This window comes from Gossypium arboreum, chromosome 4 (genome assembly GCF_025698485.1).
Source record: "Gossypium arboreum isolate Shixiya-1 chromosome 4, ASM2569848v2, whole genome shotgun sequence".
In the NCBI taxonomy this organism is placed as follows: Eukaryota; Viridiplantae; Streptophyta; class Magnoliopsida; order Malvales; family Malvaceae; genus Gossypium; species Gossypium arboreum.
The window spans coordinates 104792102-104810152 of NC_069073.1; positions in this window are offsets into that span (position 1 = coordinate 104792102).

Here is an 18051-nt window from a genome sequence, read left to right on the forward strand (position 1 = left end):
ATCTTTTTGCAATCTAGTCTTTAACTTACTTTATATTTGATTTTATTTGAAAGTCTTTAATACATTTTAGTTTTATTTACTTTACTAAGCACAAAAATCTCAATTTTAAATATATTGTCACCTCTACTATTATTGTCATCATCTTCTTCAAGCAACCTTCCAAGAAATTCCTAAGCTTTTTGAGTATATGTTGGACTGCTATTTGCATAAGAGTGATGTAAGGTAACTAAATCTATGGTGGTTGGTTGATGGAAATGTTGCTTGGTTAGTTTTTGGTACAGGGACTAAATTATAAAAACTAGACTAAATCAAATAAACTTCAAAACTTAAAATTGATGACTCTAGGTGAATATTTAGGTAGGTGAGACCAAGAGGAAAACATATCAAGAATAAATTTGATTGTCCCAAGTTAGTTTTGTGAGGTCGAGAGATAAATTGGACTAAATCGTCTAATTTGGTAAAATGGTAACCGAGAGGTAAAATTGAACCAATTAGAATTTTATGCATTTTAGATCCCTAATCCAAAAGCTCATTAGCAACATGGAAGTCAACTAATCACTTGTATTAATTGACTTGTTAATTGTGTAATTTTCACTATTTTGCAATTTAGTCCTTCTTAGTGTTAGATAGTTGATTAGTGTTGTAGAACCTATTTTTTGCCCGGGTCCATAATTAAATAAAACCCAAAAATAAAAAATAAAATAAATAAATGTTTATTTTATTATAGTCCATTTACAGGCCCAACCACATTAGCCCAAAGCCTAACAGACCAGTCCTACCCCTGACATACCAAGCTAATCCAATAACCCGCTACACCCATGACCCAGTTAAACTACCCAAGACCCGTTTATATCCAGACCCAAAAAACAAACGAGGCCCAAGTGGCCCAAATTGTTAACAGATAACAATGAGACCTAGGGTTTTAGAAACCCTAGGCGCCGCAAATGGAAGGCTCCAGAAGCTAAACACTGTAATCAATGCGTCGGTTCGTCTTGCACCATCAGCACCGTGATTCCAGGCCGTGATTCCAGGCTTCGAATCATGCTGCGGTCTATGCCCAAGTCAACACCGATGATCATTGTTGCTAAATCTTCTTGATACCTGCAAAACAAGGAAAGAACCACAGCAGCAAGCAAAACAAATATGGAAATATATAAAAAGATTTCTTTCCTAGTTTATGTAATAGTAGTAGTGGCTATAAAAGCCCGAATCAAAAAATGTAAAAGGGAGAACTTTTTTGGAGGGGATAGAAAGATACTTACACATTCAAAGAAATAACAACAGTTTCAAAAAAGGTGATTTAACCGTCTGTCTTCTTATTTATCTTTGAACACATGTATATATATGAACTGTTTTAGCATATACGAGTAAAGTTTTAAGAGAGAAGAGGTTACCTGTGGAAGGATGAAGGTTTTTTAAGCCTTCAGGTCCCACGTATGACGGCGTGTGAGGCGCGTGGGCAAATACGGCCCGATGGCCGGAGACCAAAGCCAGGGACACCCCCCCTCTTCCCCTCTGTAGAGAATTTCAAACCTTTTTTAAAAAAAATCCCAGTGTAAAATGATTTTTGGGCTAAAGTTTTGGTTTATATAGCCCCAGTAAAACGACGACGTATGGCTTAGAATAATAAACGCCAAAACGGTGTCGTATCATGCCCCAGGATCCGCGCGTTGACCCGATTACCCGGGGAGGATCCGTGTGTTTTTGAGAATTGGGTTAATTACCCGATTAGTACCTCCACCCTTTTTATGATTATAATTTGTTTTATTTTATTTATGCTTCAGCCCTGATATTTTGTTTTAGTTTTAATTTAGTCCCTACAGTAGCTGTTTTAAGTCTAAGATTAAAACGCTGTCGTTTTGGGAATAGGAAAATTTGCCCAATGAATTCCTTTAGTTTTGCGCGTGTTTTAATTAGGACCTTAATTCAGCTTTATTTTTGTAAAATTCTCCCTGTAATTTTATTGAACTTCAAATTTAACACTAAATGTTTATTTTATTATTATATATATATTTTATATATTGTTAATTGTTTTATTTTTATACCATATTTTTATATTATATATTATAAAATTATTTTATTATATATTATTTATATTATGTTTTATTATGTTTTATTTTTCACAAATTATTATTATTATTTTACATTATCATTTTACATTATTATTATATTTTTAGTTGTATTATATATTTATTAATTATTTATATAGATTATTTTTACATATATACTTTCATTATTTTACATTATGCCATTTTTATGCTATTATATTTCTTATTTCCTATACATTTAAAATATATTTTATTATATAACATTTATTATATTTTTATTTTTATTCTATATTATTTTTTATTTTTATAGGTTATATATATCATATATTATCTATTATATTATTTACGTTTATATTATTCATTATATTATTTATAATTTAAAATTTGTAAATTAAATTATATTTTTAACCCATATTATACATATATTTAATTATTAATTAATTATTTATTATGTATTATTTCATTTTAAACTGATATTTTTATATTATGAGTTCTTTTACATACTTTTAAACCAATATATTTTATATATATAATTATTATTCTTTTATAAATATTTTGTTAATATATATTGTATATTAAATACTATTTTAAAATTATTATTAAATATCATGTTTTATTTGTGTTATATGTATAACAATAGCTCATTTCATTTTATTTTATATTGCATATATCATGTGCTAAATGTCATTTTATATTTATTATTTGATATTACATTTTATGAACATGTACATTGATATTGTATTACTTTGTTGTATATCATGCATTATTTTTAATTATTACTTTGTATGTTTGTATGTTTTGTTTATTCATTTTCCATATATATATATACTATGTATATCTCTGTAAGCATTTGCTATGTATATTATTTTATATATATGTATCTAGTATATGATTTTTGTATTATGGCCACTGTATCATTTAAATGCATGTTTTGTTCATTTATAATTGTGATAGTCTATTCCATAACGATAATGTGATTCCTCATGCATTAATTAAAACAAAATTTCGAAGTTTTCAAAAAATATAAAGGCAATGCTTGGTGTTTGGAAATTTCGAGAAAAGTAGTGCCCTAACTTATTGGGTTGCGACTCTTCTCGTTGAGTTCGAATAGTCAAGTACCCTTCTATGTTTTTAAAGGTTTTCAAAATGCGAGCAACTGTCTTGGAATTTCAAAGCAATATGTCCAAACTTGCTGGATATGGCGTTTTGTTGTGTCGAGATAGGGATTTCCAAAAGCTAACTCAGTGTCAATATTTTGATACGAGTGAACTCCAATTTTTCTTTTAAAAAGGATCAATCAAAATATTTTAAAGAGGATTACATCTTAAAATTTTTAAATTTCCGACGTTAAAGACATTTGATAATTAATTAGGTACCAATTTTTGGGCGTTATGGGGTGCTAATCCTTCCTCGTACGTAACCGACTCCCAAACTCGTTCTTTTTTCGTAGACCAAAACTAATGATTTTAAAACAAAATGTTTTAAAGGTGATCCAATCACACCTAAAAAGATTGGTGGCAACTCCCGTTTTTGTTTTTAAAGCCGATTCCCATTTTTCCAAAACTCGATTTTAAAAATGGTTTCGACAGCTTGGCGACTCCACTGGGGACTAATAAGAGAGTCAAGCCATATAATTGTTTACCTTTTGTCTTAATGTCGAAAATTTGAAAATTTTTAAAATTCAATCCTCTTTGCATTACATGTGTTTGTATTATTGCATATGTTATATATTCTGATACACATTGCATTTGCATGACCGTTGTGGTCACACCATTAAGTGGGAGTGAGAAACTACGCCGTCGTTGTAACACCCCAAACTCGGCGTAGACGTTATGACCGGATCCGGTGCGCCACATCGATGCGTTCAAAACATTCCTTTTTACTTAGTTTGGAAAACTTAGTTGGGGTTGTAAAGATACTTTTTAAAGGTGTTAAGGTGAATGAAGTCATGCACCGTGTAGGAAACCAGAAGAAGAGGAGGTGAGTCCGTCGGTTGCTTAAGTACCAAGCTTCCTTCAGATCCAATCCTAGACATGCACACCACCATTGCCACACCTTAACGACTCGTAAATTTTGAGAAAACCGTCTGGTTATGTCTATCTTAAGAAAATGATTAAGTTTGAAAACGTTTGCTTAGCGGAAATATTACTTGTAATCGTGTTATTTTGAAATCCCTTAATGTTTTTGAAAAAGCTAACCCATTTTCCTTAGTCATCATAGTTTTTTTCATCATAGTAAAATAAAATAATAAAAGTAAAACAAAACCATAAAAATAATTAAAAGGCCTTATTACACTTAAAACCCAAAACCATAGATGAAATTAAAAGGACGTCCAGTTCACCAGAAAGAAACCAGGTTCGTAAAAACATGTGGCCAGTCCAAATCCCTCACAGCTCCAAGCCCACTATGGTTGAGGATTACCTGCGAGGATGAAAATAAGGGGTGAGTTTTGGAAAACCCAGTGTGTAATTCAACCCAACCACAGCCTAAATCATTTCAAACCATAGAGACAGAATAAGTTGGCCTCAGCCCAGAACAGATATCAGAATAAAGCCCATAGGCCCAGACCAGACCAAAACAGATATATCATGCTTATGCGTAAACCCAACCATATCCAACCACATACACCCCATACCATCCTTTTCGCCATGTGGGAGACTACTCGACCCACCTAACCGCTACACTCCACAAAAATATGCAGCATGGTCGCCAGATCTGTAAAATGTGATGAGTCACCAGATCTGAATATTTTGTGGCGGTGCCACCGGAATCAGATATACGTGGCGGGGCCACCGTATCAGATAATTTGTGGCATAGCCACCGGACGCTTCCTCCATAATATAACCCATGTCCCCATGCAACAGATATACATTCATGGCATACATCATACAGATTTAATTCATCATGCTTTTCAGACAAAATTAACCCTAGGGGTATAAAGGTCATTTTGCATACATAGGGGTATTCTAGTACATCTAACTATTTCTAATGTTTTCATGCATATCATAGCCATTACGTTTAGCCAGAAACACTGACCGAGTGTTCTTACCGAATTGGGCCCGTTGGCCCATTAACCCAGTTTTGGCCCATTAAGCCCAAAATATCAAAACGCATTTAAATAGAGCGCATCTGCGCTTTTATCACTTTTGATTACCGATAATAATTACCCATACGTCTTACGAGCATTCGCACACTCGTAAGTGCCCAAAATACCGGCTTTTCGGCATTTCAGCTTTTCGGCTTTTGCCGATCTAGCCTATGAAAGGGTGTCAGTTACACACCTGATTTGTGACGACTTGCTGACAAGATCCACGCACGAACTGCCTACAATTATGTTGCTACAATTCTTAGATTGTAAATCACAACACTAATCTCCATAATTACTTACCCATATTCGACTCTGTCCCTAAAAGCCTTTAAAACTTTACCTTCTTGCCGAAACCCGATGGCTAGATCCAAGTCTTCGATCCAACCCTTGAGAAGACACTAATCATCAAAATAAATCATCGGTTAAAGACCCTTTATGCCCTATGCCCAAATCGATAGCCTCCCTAGATTTTAGGGACTTTGGCTTTTTCCTAACTTGAAAAATAAGACTAGATTTGGAGTGATGAGCACTTACCACTTATTCCTTCCTTCTTTCCACGTAGATCTGATGTAGATTCAACCTTTAAATAACGGTAAAACTTGAATCTAGAAGCCTTGAATTTTCGGCTACAAGTCCCTAACTCTATAGTAGTTTCGGCTTTTCTAGGTGATATAGAAAATAATGATTTGAGGCTATAACCCTGGGTAATGTCGTCGACAGATGCTAGGGGTTTAGAGGAGAGGAATTTTGGTCAAAAAGGAAAACATATTGAGGAATATGGCTTTGGAAAAACGGCACAAGAATATAGCTTTCGGGATTTTGAGATTTGAGGTTCGGCTTTAGTCTAAGAAAATTAATGGAGGAAAGTGATGTAAAGTAGGGTGGAGATGGACAAGAGGTTTGAAAGGTTCAGCTATAGAGAAAGAGAATATGAAGAAAGCAAAAATGGCTAAAGGGAGAAGGTGAGAAAAGCAGAAAACGGCACAACTCCCTCCCTATTGCCAAATTTATACTGGCACTTTAACCTAGCCGAATTTACCCCCCTAAAGAAACCCTTGGCCGGCCACCTCTTGCTCCTCAAGAGTCCAAAATTCGGCCAACACAGCTCACCCCAATTAGCTCCTAGATTTCCTCCCTTATCTCTATCCTTATTCAATCCCCTTACCCTCTTAAACTCTTCCTGACAGACTTTTATTTCCGTTCCATCACTTCCCTTTCCTGTACATAAAAATTAATCACTTAATTTGCTTTCATTGTGACTTGAACCTGGGTCCTCCCCAAGCTTCCACACGCCACTACATCCTTCCCAGTGGCGTCACAAGCCACTTTACCACTTGCTTCCTTGTGATCCATTTTTCAAAAATAATTCCTAAAAGCCCAATTTATCAGAACCCCTTTCTCTTATAGAATTAAATTTAATTAAAACTACCGGGTTTTATCCTAAGCTTGGGCCTTCTAGAGGCCCACCAACATGATTAATCCTACACATAACAAATAGAACACAGAATTTTAAATTTTACAACTTTTACAGAATCCCCGAAAATTGGGGCGTTACAGTCGTGAGGTTTTCGCCTCCGTGCAAGATAGTGGATCACTTTCGGGATACATCCGTACCTATGGTTTCGTGAGATTTTCATCTCCGTGTAGCCATAGGGAAATGTATTCCCCTGAACGGAACTCGATTCAAATGAGCCTATAATGGGTGAGGATCGAGGAATCTACTGGTTCAGTACCTCAACTTTAGAACTAAAACCTCATATAGAAAAATCGTAAGAGCTCAACTTAGTTAGAATTATACTTTAGATATTACCCTCACATATCATTCTTGAGTTTATTAATATCATGTGATACTAACTATTTCTTTTCTTTTGTTCGCATGTCATTTTTCATTTACAAAGGTATCGATTCACGGTCAATTTCTAAGTTAGGAAGTTTTATTATGGAGAACGGACTTCTTGATAGAGTGAAGGGCAGCGCTTGTGACAGCCCAAAATTGACCCTAGTCGGAATGTGGTGTCGGGACCACAAAACCGAGGCATAAAAATAATTTAATGTTTATTTTGATGCTTATGATATGTGTTAATTCGTGTGTGACATTTTTGATGTTTGATTTAAAGTTATAAAAGTGAATTTCACTAGAAAGGACCTAGTAGAAAACTTTGAAAGTATGATGGGGAAATGTGTGATGACTAATTAAAGCATGCATGCAAAACAATGGCCTTGCATGTCAAATATCCCTCTTTTTATAAGAGGTGGCCGGCCATGACAAGGGAGGATGGGCAAAACATGTCATAGACATGTTTTGTTGGTGCATTAGGGAGAAACATTAAACTAAGGGGTATGGGTAATAAAAAAATGAAAAAAAAAATTTGTGTGTGAAGGCTTCTCCCCTCCCCATTGCCGTTTATTGAAGAAAAGAAAAGAAAAAAATTGTTCATCCATTTCATTCTCTCTTGACCGAAAATACTAAAGAGGAAGGAAGGAATTTTTGCTTCATGTTTGGTTTGGAAGGGGATTAGGAAGAGATTTGGCTATACTTGCATCAAGATTAAGGTATGTTTGAGGTTGTGCCATGAGATTCATGCATGTTTTTAGTTGCTAGCTTGATGTTCTTATTAGCCCATGGTTCAAATCTTTGCTATGTCATGGGAATGATATTCGGCCAAAGTGGATGTGGTGTTAATGCCATTGCATGCTAAATATCAAGCTTGATAATGATACATGCGATGGGGATTGAGGACTCTTAGATTTTCTTTTAGCATTTTTGAATGAGATGCTAAGTTCTTTGTTAACCATGACCAAATTGAAACGGTATGGTGTTGTGGTGTATTCGGCCATGGTATATCCATAAGTATGTTTCATGCATGTTGCATGGTAGGTAAGATTTGAGCTTTGGATATGTGTTTATATTTGGATATAAGCAACTTGAGATCCGCCCTTGCACCTACATGAATATATGTTTGCACATGATGTATTGGTATGACATATATACTATTTCAAGGTGTATATTTGCTTGTGATGATGTTTGGTTATGAAGTAAATGAGAGATGTGTATTGAGCTACAATATGTAATCGTTAGTTAGTAAAATGTATGCTGTTTTTTTGTGTGGTATTAAGTGTATAATTGGCCTCAACATGGACATGCATATTCGGCCACATGAGGGAGTTGGTGTGCATGCATTCGGTTAGAGGCAAGCATATTGATGCCTATTCTTGGCTTGGAAAATTCGCTAAGGAGAGTACTAACTAATGTGTTGAATTCGATTCGTGATTTCGTGCACATGTGACTCTAATGTCTAATGTATATAAGGGCTAAGTACCTTGAGCTTCATTTTGATGTTTGAATGAATTGTATTGAATTGCTTGTTGTGATTAAAATGTGCATGACCGTTGTGTATTTGAGCTAAAGGATGGCCATATGACCATTTAAACTCCTTGTCATATTCGCCATAAGCTATCATAATGAGATTTTAATAAGTTAAATTTGTGTGAATTAGCTCAAGAGCTTAGAGGACCACAGTTGGATAAGGGAAAGGAAAAAGTGATCGAATAGCCGTCGAAATCGCTCGACAACATCCGAGGTAAGTCTTGAGTAATGACCCTACTTGAATTATATTGAAATCATGCTCCTTGTGTGTGGCTATTGAGCCGAAATTGTAAAGGTTTGATAAATATTTTGTGTTTGAGCCTTAGTAACGAAAATGAAATATGGATGTGTCGTGATTATTGATATATGTGTACATGAGCATTTGAATGATACCGGGCTAAGTCCCAAGGCATTTATGCTAGTGATTATATCCGGCTAAGACCAAGGCATTCGTATGAAGTTGTTATATCCGGGTTAAGACCAAGGCAATTGTGCAAGTTACTAAATCCGGGTTAAGACCAAGAAGGCAATTGTGCTTGTGGTTATATCCGGTTAAATCCGAAGGTACGTGACTCGAAATGAGCAATCTTGCTGTAAAAATTTCAGTTTATACACTTGTGAAAATTCCAGCAATGAGGTATGTTCAGTATGTGCTTGAATTAGTTGAGTCCTTACAAGTAAGTATTATTCGGTTGATAAACGAGCTACCGGCCTTTGGCTAAGTTGTTCTTTTGTGTATGAGCATAAGGGTCGGTAATGTGAAGTAAGTATGATTATGAGAATGTGTATTAATAAAGCAATTCATTTAGTTATGTAAATGTAATACTTTAGTCAAAGCTGATTTCATTACTTGAGACTTACTAAGCATTAAAATGCTTACCCTGTTGCTTTGGCTCTTTGTTTTATAGATTTTGCTCGTTAGCTATCGGATTCGGGATCATCGAAGTCGAAGTCATCCACACTATCAAAGCCCCCATTTTGGTAAGTTTTGGTTGAACTTTGAAATGGCATGTATAGGACTACCCTTTTGTTGTAGGTCATGTACCTTTCGGTTTTGTGTAAACTTGGATAGCCATGCGAAAATGGCTTATATCGTTTTAGCATAGTACTATAATCGTTTGTATGTTGATCATTATGAGGTATGGAATGGTTTTGAAACGATTAGCCATTGGAATGGTTAATCATGATCACACTTTGTGCTATGTATGCAAAAGGGCAATTGAATCATGGAAATCATGAAATAGGTAAAGCCTACCTTAAAGGCGGATCTTGACAGAAGAGTGATGTGGATGTGAAAAATCACTAAAAATAGTAGGAATGGTATTAAATAGTGAATAAAATGAACCTTGATGAATCTACTTTCATATGGAAGAAACGAACGGTCATATGAGTTATATGTTAAGAGATATTTAAGTTCTCGTGAAACAGGGCAGAACTGTTTCGGATCCCTGTTTAGACTTTGGAAATTCATTGTAAATTAACCAGAGATAATTAGGAGTCATACCATATATGTATAGATTCCTCTCTGAGTCTAGTTTCTATAGAAACAAACGGCATCAGTATTGAAGCCCTGTACAGGGATATATCCAATTCGTAATGCGTGAAGGTCGAGTAGTCAAACCACGGATTAGGGAGAATTTAACTAATAAACTGTACTAATTGGCCTGACCAAAAATTCTACAAAAAAATATGTTGATGGACTTATGAGTCTAGTTTCAGGGAAAAATTATGAAACTGATTTTCGAGCTTTAAAACTCAAGATATGATTTTTAAGGCGAAAGTGATGCAAGAACCAGCTAGTCTCGGAAAATTTTTTTATGGATTGTGAAAACAATTAAGTTAAGTCTGTGTGCACCTTGTGTTCGATTCCGTAACGGACTCGAGTGGGTGTTACAATTTTATTGGTATCAGAGATACGGTTTAGTCGATTCTAGGACTACCGTAATACGTTTGGGTCTAGCTATACATGCCATTTTGTGATAAATTGATAGTGTGGTGATTTCGACATTTGAATTTGTGTTTATTTATAGTAATGGATCCCGATCCCAACCGAGCGATAGCGATGATGTGGAGAGTGTGGCGCTGCTCGCGCAAGAGGGGACAATGCCGCGAACTCTCAACCTGTCGCTAGCAATCCGAATGATGAGGCTAGGCAAGCTTTATATAGCGTGATGAATGATTGGTTCAACCAATACATTCGAACTAACACGGTGTTCCACAACCTCCATTCCCGACTAATACGACCCCACACCTACAATGCCTCCGTGAATCGACCAAATAAGGTCCAATAAGCCCCAGCTGATGTAATCCAAAACATGGGGCTACTGAATTTAAAGCTACGGATAGCGGCGATGCCGAGCAAGCTGAATTTTGGTTGGACAACACTATTCGTACTCGATGAGTTATCTTGTACACCGATGAATGCCTAAAGTGTACTATCTCCTTGCTACGTGATTACGCCTACTATTGGTGGTGTACTCGACTTCACATTGCCCGAGAGCAAGTAACTTGGGAGTTTGTCCAAACTGAGTTTCGAAAAAAGTATATCAGTCAGAGATTTATGGATCAAAAACGGAAGGAATTTCTTGAACTTAAACAAGGTTCCATGTCGGTTACCGACTACGAACGAAAATTTGTGAGGCTTAACCAGATGCAGCTGGAATGCATTTCTTGAAGTCGTGATGTAAACGCTCAAGATGGACTGAATGATGATATAAAGCTGTATGTTGGCATTTTGGAAATCCGAGAGTTTGTGGCTCTTGTCGAGCGAGCATGCAAAGCTAAGGAGCTCAGTATGGAGAAAAGAAAAGCTGAAGTGGGAGCAAGGGAGTTTCAGAAGAGGTCTTGTGGAAGCCCTTCCCACATCATCAAAGAAATTCAGAGATGGCTTAGGTCGGTCTAGAGACACTTGGGCTTTTCTAGACGAGATCGCGATCGACCCCCTGTGACCACACGAGTCACTTCGATCGCCAGTGGTGGAAATGATCGTCGAGAGAGAGCGGAGTGCCAGTATTGAGGCAAATTGCATTCCGGAAGTTGTAGATTCTGTGACCGCTCCTGTTACAAGTGCAGAGCAGTTGACCACTTCATTAAAGATTGCCCAAGGTTGTCTGAACAGAATATAAATCAGAGTGGGAAACCGGGTGCTACCACTGCTCAAGGTAGACCATCTGGAAATACGGGCAATGCTAGTGGTGGTCAGAGAGGATCTAGAGATGCTACGACCAGATCCGAGGCTCGCGCTCCTGCTAGGGCTTATGCCATACGCGCACGTGAGGATGCTTCTTCGCGGATGTTATTACCAGTACTTTCACTCTCTTTGGTACTAATGTGATTGCTTTAATTGACCCGGTTCTACTCACTCTTATATATGCGAAACCTTAGCATCCAAGAAGACTTTACCTATTGAGTCTCATCGAGTTCGTAATTCGGTGTCAAATCCTTGGGTCGTTACGTCTGGTCGACAAAGTGTGTAAGAAATGTCCCTTAGTAATTGAGGTTCTGTTTTCCAGCAGACTTGATGCTTTTGCCGTTCGATGAATTTGATGTTATTCTTGGGTTGGATTGGTTGACCGTGCATGATGCGGTTGTGAATTGAAAAGCAAGACTATTGATTTGAGGTGCGCAAATAACGAGATGATCCGAGTTGAATCTACGAACTTAAAGGGTTGCCGGTGTAATATCATCAATGTTGGCCCGTAGTATGTAAGAAAGGGTGCGAAGCATACCTTGCGACGATTTGATGATAAGGAGTTAGAAATAAACCCGAATCTGCGCTGCGGTGGTTTGTGAATACCGGATGGTTTTCCAAGAATTACCGAGTTTGTCACTGTTCGGAGATAGAGTTTGGTATTGAGCTTGTACCGGACCACACCGATTTTGATAGCTCCGTATCGTATGGCACCAACGGAATTAAAGGAGTTGAAAGCTCGGTTGCAAGAGTTGGTGGATAGAGGTTTTGCTCGCCTGAGTTTTTCACCTTGGGGTGCACCGGTGTTGTTTGTGAAAAGAAGGACGGAACCATGAGGTTGTGCATCGATTATCGTCGACTTAATAAAGTGACAATAAAGAACAAATATCCGTTCAGCAGATCGATGATTTGTTCGATCAAGCTGAAAGGAGCCTCGGTGTTCTCAAAAATAGATTTGAGATCGGGCTATTATCGCCATGAATCCGAGATTCGAGATATACCCAAAGCGCCTTGAGCGAGATATGGTCACTACGAGTTCTTAGTGATGCCGTTTGGGCTCACTAATGCCCTACGGTATTTATGGATTTGATGAATCGGATCTTGAGACCGTATTTGGATCGGTTCGTAGTTCGTTCATTGACGACATCTTGGTCTATTCAAGAGATGAGACCGAACATGCGAGCACCGAGATTAGTGTTGCAAATTTTACGGGATAAGCGGTTATATGCTAAGTTCAGCAAGTGTGAGTTCGCTAAGAGAGGTTAGCTTCTTGGGTCATGTGGTATCTGCAGACGGTATTCGAGTCGACCCGAGCAAAATTTCAGCCATACTTAACTGGAAGCCTGCGAGAAACATTACTGAGGTTCGGAGCTTTTTGGGACTTTCTGGTTACTACCGATGGTTTGTAAAAGGATTCTCGATGATAGCCACACCCATGACGAAACTGTTTTAGAAAGATGTCAAGTTCGAATGGACGGAAAAGTGTCAGAAAAGTTTCGATCAATTGAAAACTCATTTGACGGAAGCTCCAGTATTAGTGCAGCCCGAATCTGGCAAAGAGTTTGTCATCTATAGTGACGCATCCCTACTTGGGTTAGGTTGCATATTGATGCAAGAAGGTCGAGTTGTGGCCTATGCGTCGAGACAATTAAAGCCACATGAGAAAAATTATCCAACCCATGATCTCGAATTGGCTGCCATCGTATTCGCCTTAAAGATATGGCGACATTACTTATTTGGTGAGAAGTGCCATGTGTATTCGGATCACAAAAGTCTCAAATATTTGATGACTCAAAGAGACTTAAATCTGCAACAAAGACGTTGGCTCGAGTTGTTAAACGATTATGAGCTTGTCATTGATTATCACCCGGAAAGGCTAATGTGGTTGCGACGCCTTAAGCGAAAATCACTCGTTTGCTTTCTGAGCGATGAATGTACACTTGTCCATTCGCCTCGACAATGTGTTAGTAGCCAATTAAAGGCCAAACCATTATTGACTCATCAAATTCGTGAAGCTCAGAAAGTTGACGATGAGTTGGTTGCAAAACGGCCTGAGTGTGTTCCGAACAAGGAATTGGAGTTTCAAATTGATGATGACGATTGTTTGAGGTTCAGAAGTCGTCTGTGTGTTCCAAAGAATTCGGACCTTGTTTCAATAATTCTGAACGAAGCCCATTGTAGCCAAATGGCAATCCACCCGGGGAGTACGAAGATGTACAACGATTTGAAACGTCAGTTTTGGTGGCATGGTATGAAACGAGACATCTCCGACTTTGTTTCGAGATGTTTAATATGTCAATAAGTGAAAGCGGAACATCAAGTGCCTTGAGATTACTTCACCGATTACGATACCCGAGTGGAAATGGGATCGAGTCACAATGGACTTTGTGTCCGGACCGCCATTGTCGTGAGCAAGAAGGATGCGATTTGGGTTGTTGTTGATAGATCGACTAAGTCGGCTCACTTTATCCCGTCGTCACGGATTTTTCATTGGATAAACTAGCTGAATTGTACGTTTCTCGATTGTGAGATTACACGGTACCGATTTACATTGTGTCGGATAGAGATCCGAGATTCACCTCGCGATTTTGGAAGAAATTGCAAGAAGCTTTGGGTACCAAGTTGCATTTTAGCACCGCCTTTCATCCCCAAACCGATGGTCAATCCGAGCGGATAATTCAGATACTTGAGGATATGTTGAGATGTTGCATCCTCGAGTTCAGTGGTTCATGGGAACGGTACTTACCTTTGATTGAATTCGCTTACAACAATAGTTTTCAATCAAGTATTAAGATGCCACCTTACGAGGCTTTGTACGGTCGTAAATACCGTACACCATTGTTTTGGACCGAGCTCGGTGAAAGTAAAATTTTCGGAGTTGATTTGATTAAAGATGCTGAACAGAAAGTAAAGGTAATCCGTGAAAGTCTGAAGGCGGCCACAGATCGTCAGAAATCGTACGCGGATTTGAAGCGAAAAGACATTGAGTATCAGGTGGGAGATAAAGTGTTTCTTAAAGTTTCGCCTTGGAAAAAGATACTCAGATTTGGCCATAAAGCCAAATTGAGTCCGAGGTTCATCGGGCCATATGAAGTCTCCGAACGAGTCGGTCCAGTTGCATATCGTTTGATTTTGCCCCCTGAACTTGAAAAGATTCACGACGTCTTTCATGTTTCGATGCTTCGACGCTATAGATCTGATCCATCGCACGTAATTAGTCCATCAGAGGTTGAAATTCAAGCCGATATGAGTTATGAAGAAGAACCGATTCGTATCCTAGCTCGTGAAGTGAAGGAGTTGCGAAACAAAAGGGTTCCGTTAGTAAAAGTGTTATGGCTCAAACACGGGATGGAAGAAGCTACTTGGGAACCCGAGAACTCTATGAAAGAGCGTTACCCAAACCTATTTACGGTAAGATTTTCAGCACGAAAATTTCTTAAGTGGGGGAGTTGTGACACCCAAAATTGACCCTAGTCGGAATATGGTTTGGGACCACAAAACCGAGGCATAAAAATAATTTAATGTTCATTTTGATGCTTATGATATGTGTTAATTCGTGTGTGACATTTTTTATGTTTGATTTAGAGTTATAAATGTGAATTTCACTAGAAAGGACCTAGTAGAAAACTTTGAAAGTATGATGGGGAAATGTGTGATGACTAATTAAAGCATGCATGCAAAACAATGGCCTTGCATGTCAAATATCCTCTTTTTATAAGAGGTGGCGGCCATGACAAGGAGGATGGGCAAAACATGTCATAGACATGTTTTGTTGGTGCATTAGGGAGAAACATTAAACTAAGGGTATGGGTAATAAAAAATGAAAAAAAATTGTGTGTGAAGGCTTCTCCTCCCCATTGCCGTGTATTGAAGAAAAGAAAAGAAAAAATTGTTCATCCATTTCATTCTCTCTTGACCGAAAATACTAAAGAGGAAGGAAGGAATTTTTGCTTCATGTTTGGTTTGGAAGGGATTAGGAAGAGATTTGGCTATCTTGGCATCAAGATTAAGGTATGTTTGAGGTTGTGCCATGAGATTCATGCATGTTTTTAGTTGCTAGCTTGATGTTCTTATTAGCCCATGGTTCAAATCTTTGCTATGTCATGGGAATGATATTCGCCAAAGTGGATGTGGTGTTAATGCCATTGCATGCTAAATATCAAGCTTGATAATGATACATGCGATGGGGATTGAGGACTCTTAGATTTTCTTTTAGCATTTTTGAATGAGATGCTAAGTTCTTTGTTAACCATGACCAAATTGAAACGGTATGGTGTTGTGGTGTATTCGCCATGGTATATCCATAAGTATGTTTCATGCATGTTGCATGGTAGGTAAGATTTGAGCTTTGGATATGTGTTTATATTTGGATATAAGCAACTTGAGATTCGCCCTTGCACCTACATGAATATATGTTTGCACATGATGTATTGGTATGACATATATACTATTTCAAGGTGTATATTTGCTTGTGATTATGTTTGGTTATGAAGTAAATGAGAGATGTGTATTGAGCTACAATATGTAATCGTTAGTTAGTAAAATGTATGCTGTTTTTTTGTGTGGTATTAAGTGTATAATTGGCCTCAACATGGACATGCATATTCGGCCACATGAGGGAGTTGGTGTGCATGCATTCGGTTAGAGGCAAGCATATTGATGCCTATTCTTGGCTTGGAAAATTCGGCTAAGGAGAGTACTAACTAATGTGTTGAATTCGATTCATGATTTCGTGCACATGTGACTCTAATGTCTAATGTATATAAGGGCTAAGTACCTTGAGCTTCATTTTGATGTTTGAATGAATTGTATTGAATTGCTTGTTGTGATTAAAAATGTGCATGACCGTTGTGTATTTGAGCTAAAGGATGGCCATATGACCATTTAAACTCCTTGTCATATTCGCCATAAGCTATCATAATGAGATTTTAATAAGTTAAATTTGTGTGAATTAGCTCAAGAGCTTAGAGGACCACAGTTGGATAAGGGAAAGGAAAAAGTGATCGAATGGCCGTCGAAATCGCTCGACAACATCCGAGGTAAGTCTTGAGTAATGACCCTACTTGAATTATATTGAAATCATGCTCCTTGTGTGTGGCTATTGAGCCGAAATTGTAAAGGTTTGATAAATATTTTGTGTTTGAGCCTTAGTAACGAAAATGAAATATGGATGTGTCGTGATTATTGATATATGTGTACATGAGCATTTGATGATACGGGCTAAGTCCCGAAGGCATTTATGCTAGTGATTATATCCGGCTAAGACCAAGGCATTCGTATGAAGTTGTTATATCCGGGTTAAGACCAAGGCAATTGTGCTTGTGGTTATATCCGGTTAAATCCTCAAGGTACGTGACTCGGAAATGAGCAATCTTTCGTAAAAATTTCAGTTTATACACTTGTGAAAATTCCAGCAATGAGGTATGTTCGTATGTACTTGAATTAGTTGAGTCCTTACAAGTAAGTATTCGCTCGAGTTGATAAACGAGCTACCGGCCTTTGGCTAAGTTGTTCTTTGTGTATGAACATAAGGGTCAGTAATGTGAAGTAAGTATGATTATGAGAATGTGTATTAATAAAGCGATTCATTTAGTTATGTAAATGTAATACTTTAGTCAAAGCTGATTTCATTACTTGAGACTTACTAAGCATTAAAATGCTTACCCCGTTGCTTTGGCTCTTTGTTTTATAGATTTTGCTCGTTAGCTATCAGATTCGGGATCATCGAAGTCGAAGTCATCCACACTATCAAAGCCCCCATTTTGGTACAATTTTGGTTGAACTTTGAAATGGCATGTATAGGACTACCCTTTTGTTGTAGGTCATGTACCTTTCGGTTTTGTGTAAACTTGGATAGCCATGCAAAAATGGCTTATATACGTTTTTAGCATAGTACTATAATCGTTTGTATGTTGATCATTATGAGGTATGGAATGGTTTTGAAACGATTAGCCATTGGAATGGTTAATCATGATCACACTTTGTGCTATGTATGCAAAAAGGGCCAATTGAATCATGGAAATCATGAAATAGGTAAAGCATACCTTAAAGGCAGATGCTGACAGCAGCAGTGATGTGGATGTGAAAAATCACTAAAAATAGTAGGAATTGTATTAAATAGTGAATAAATTATTCAAATGAACCTTGAGGAATCTACTTTCATATGGAAGAAACGAAACGGTCATATGAGTTATATGTTAAGAGATATTTAAGTTCTCGTGAAACAGGGCCAGAACTGTTTCTAGATCCCCTGTTTCGACTTTGGAAATTCATTTTAAATTAACCAGAAATAATTAGGAGTCATTCCATATATTTATAGATTCCTCTCTGAGTCTAGTTTCTATAGAAACAAACGGCA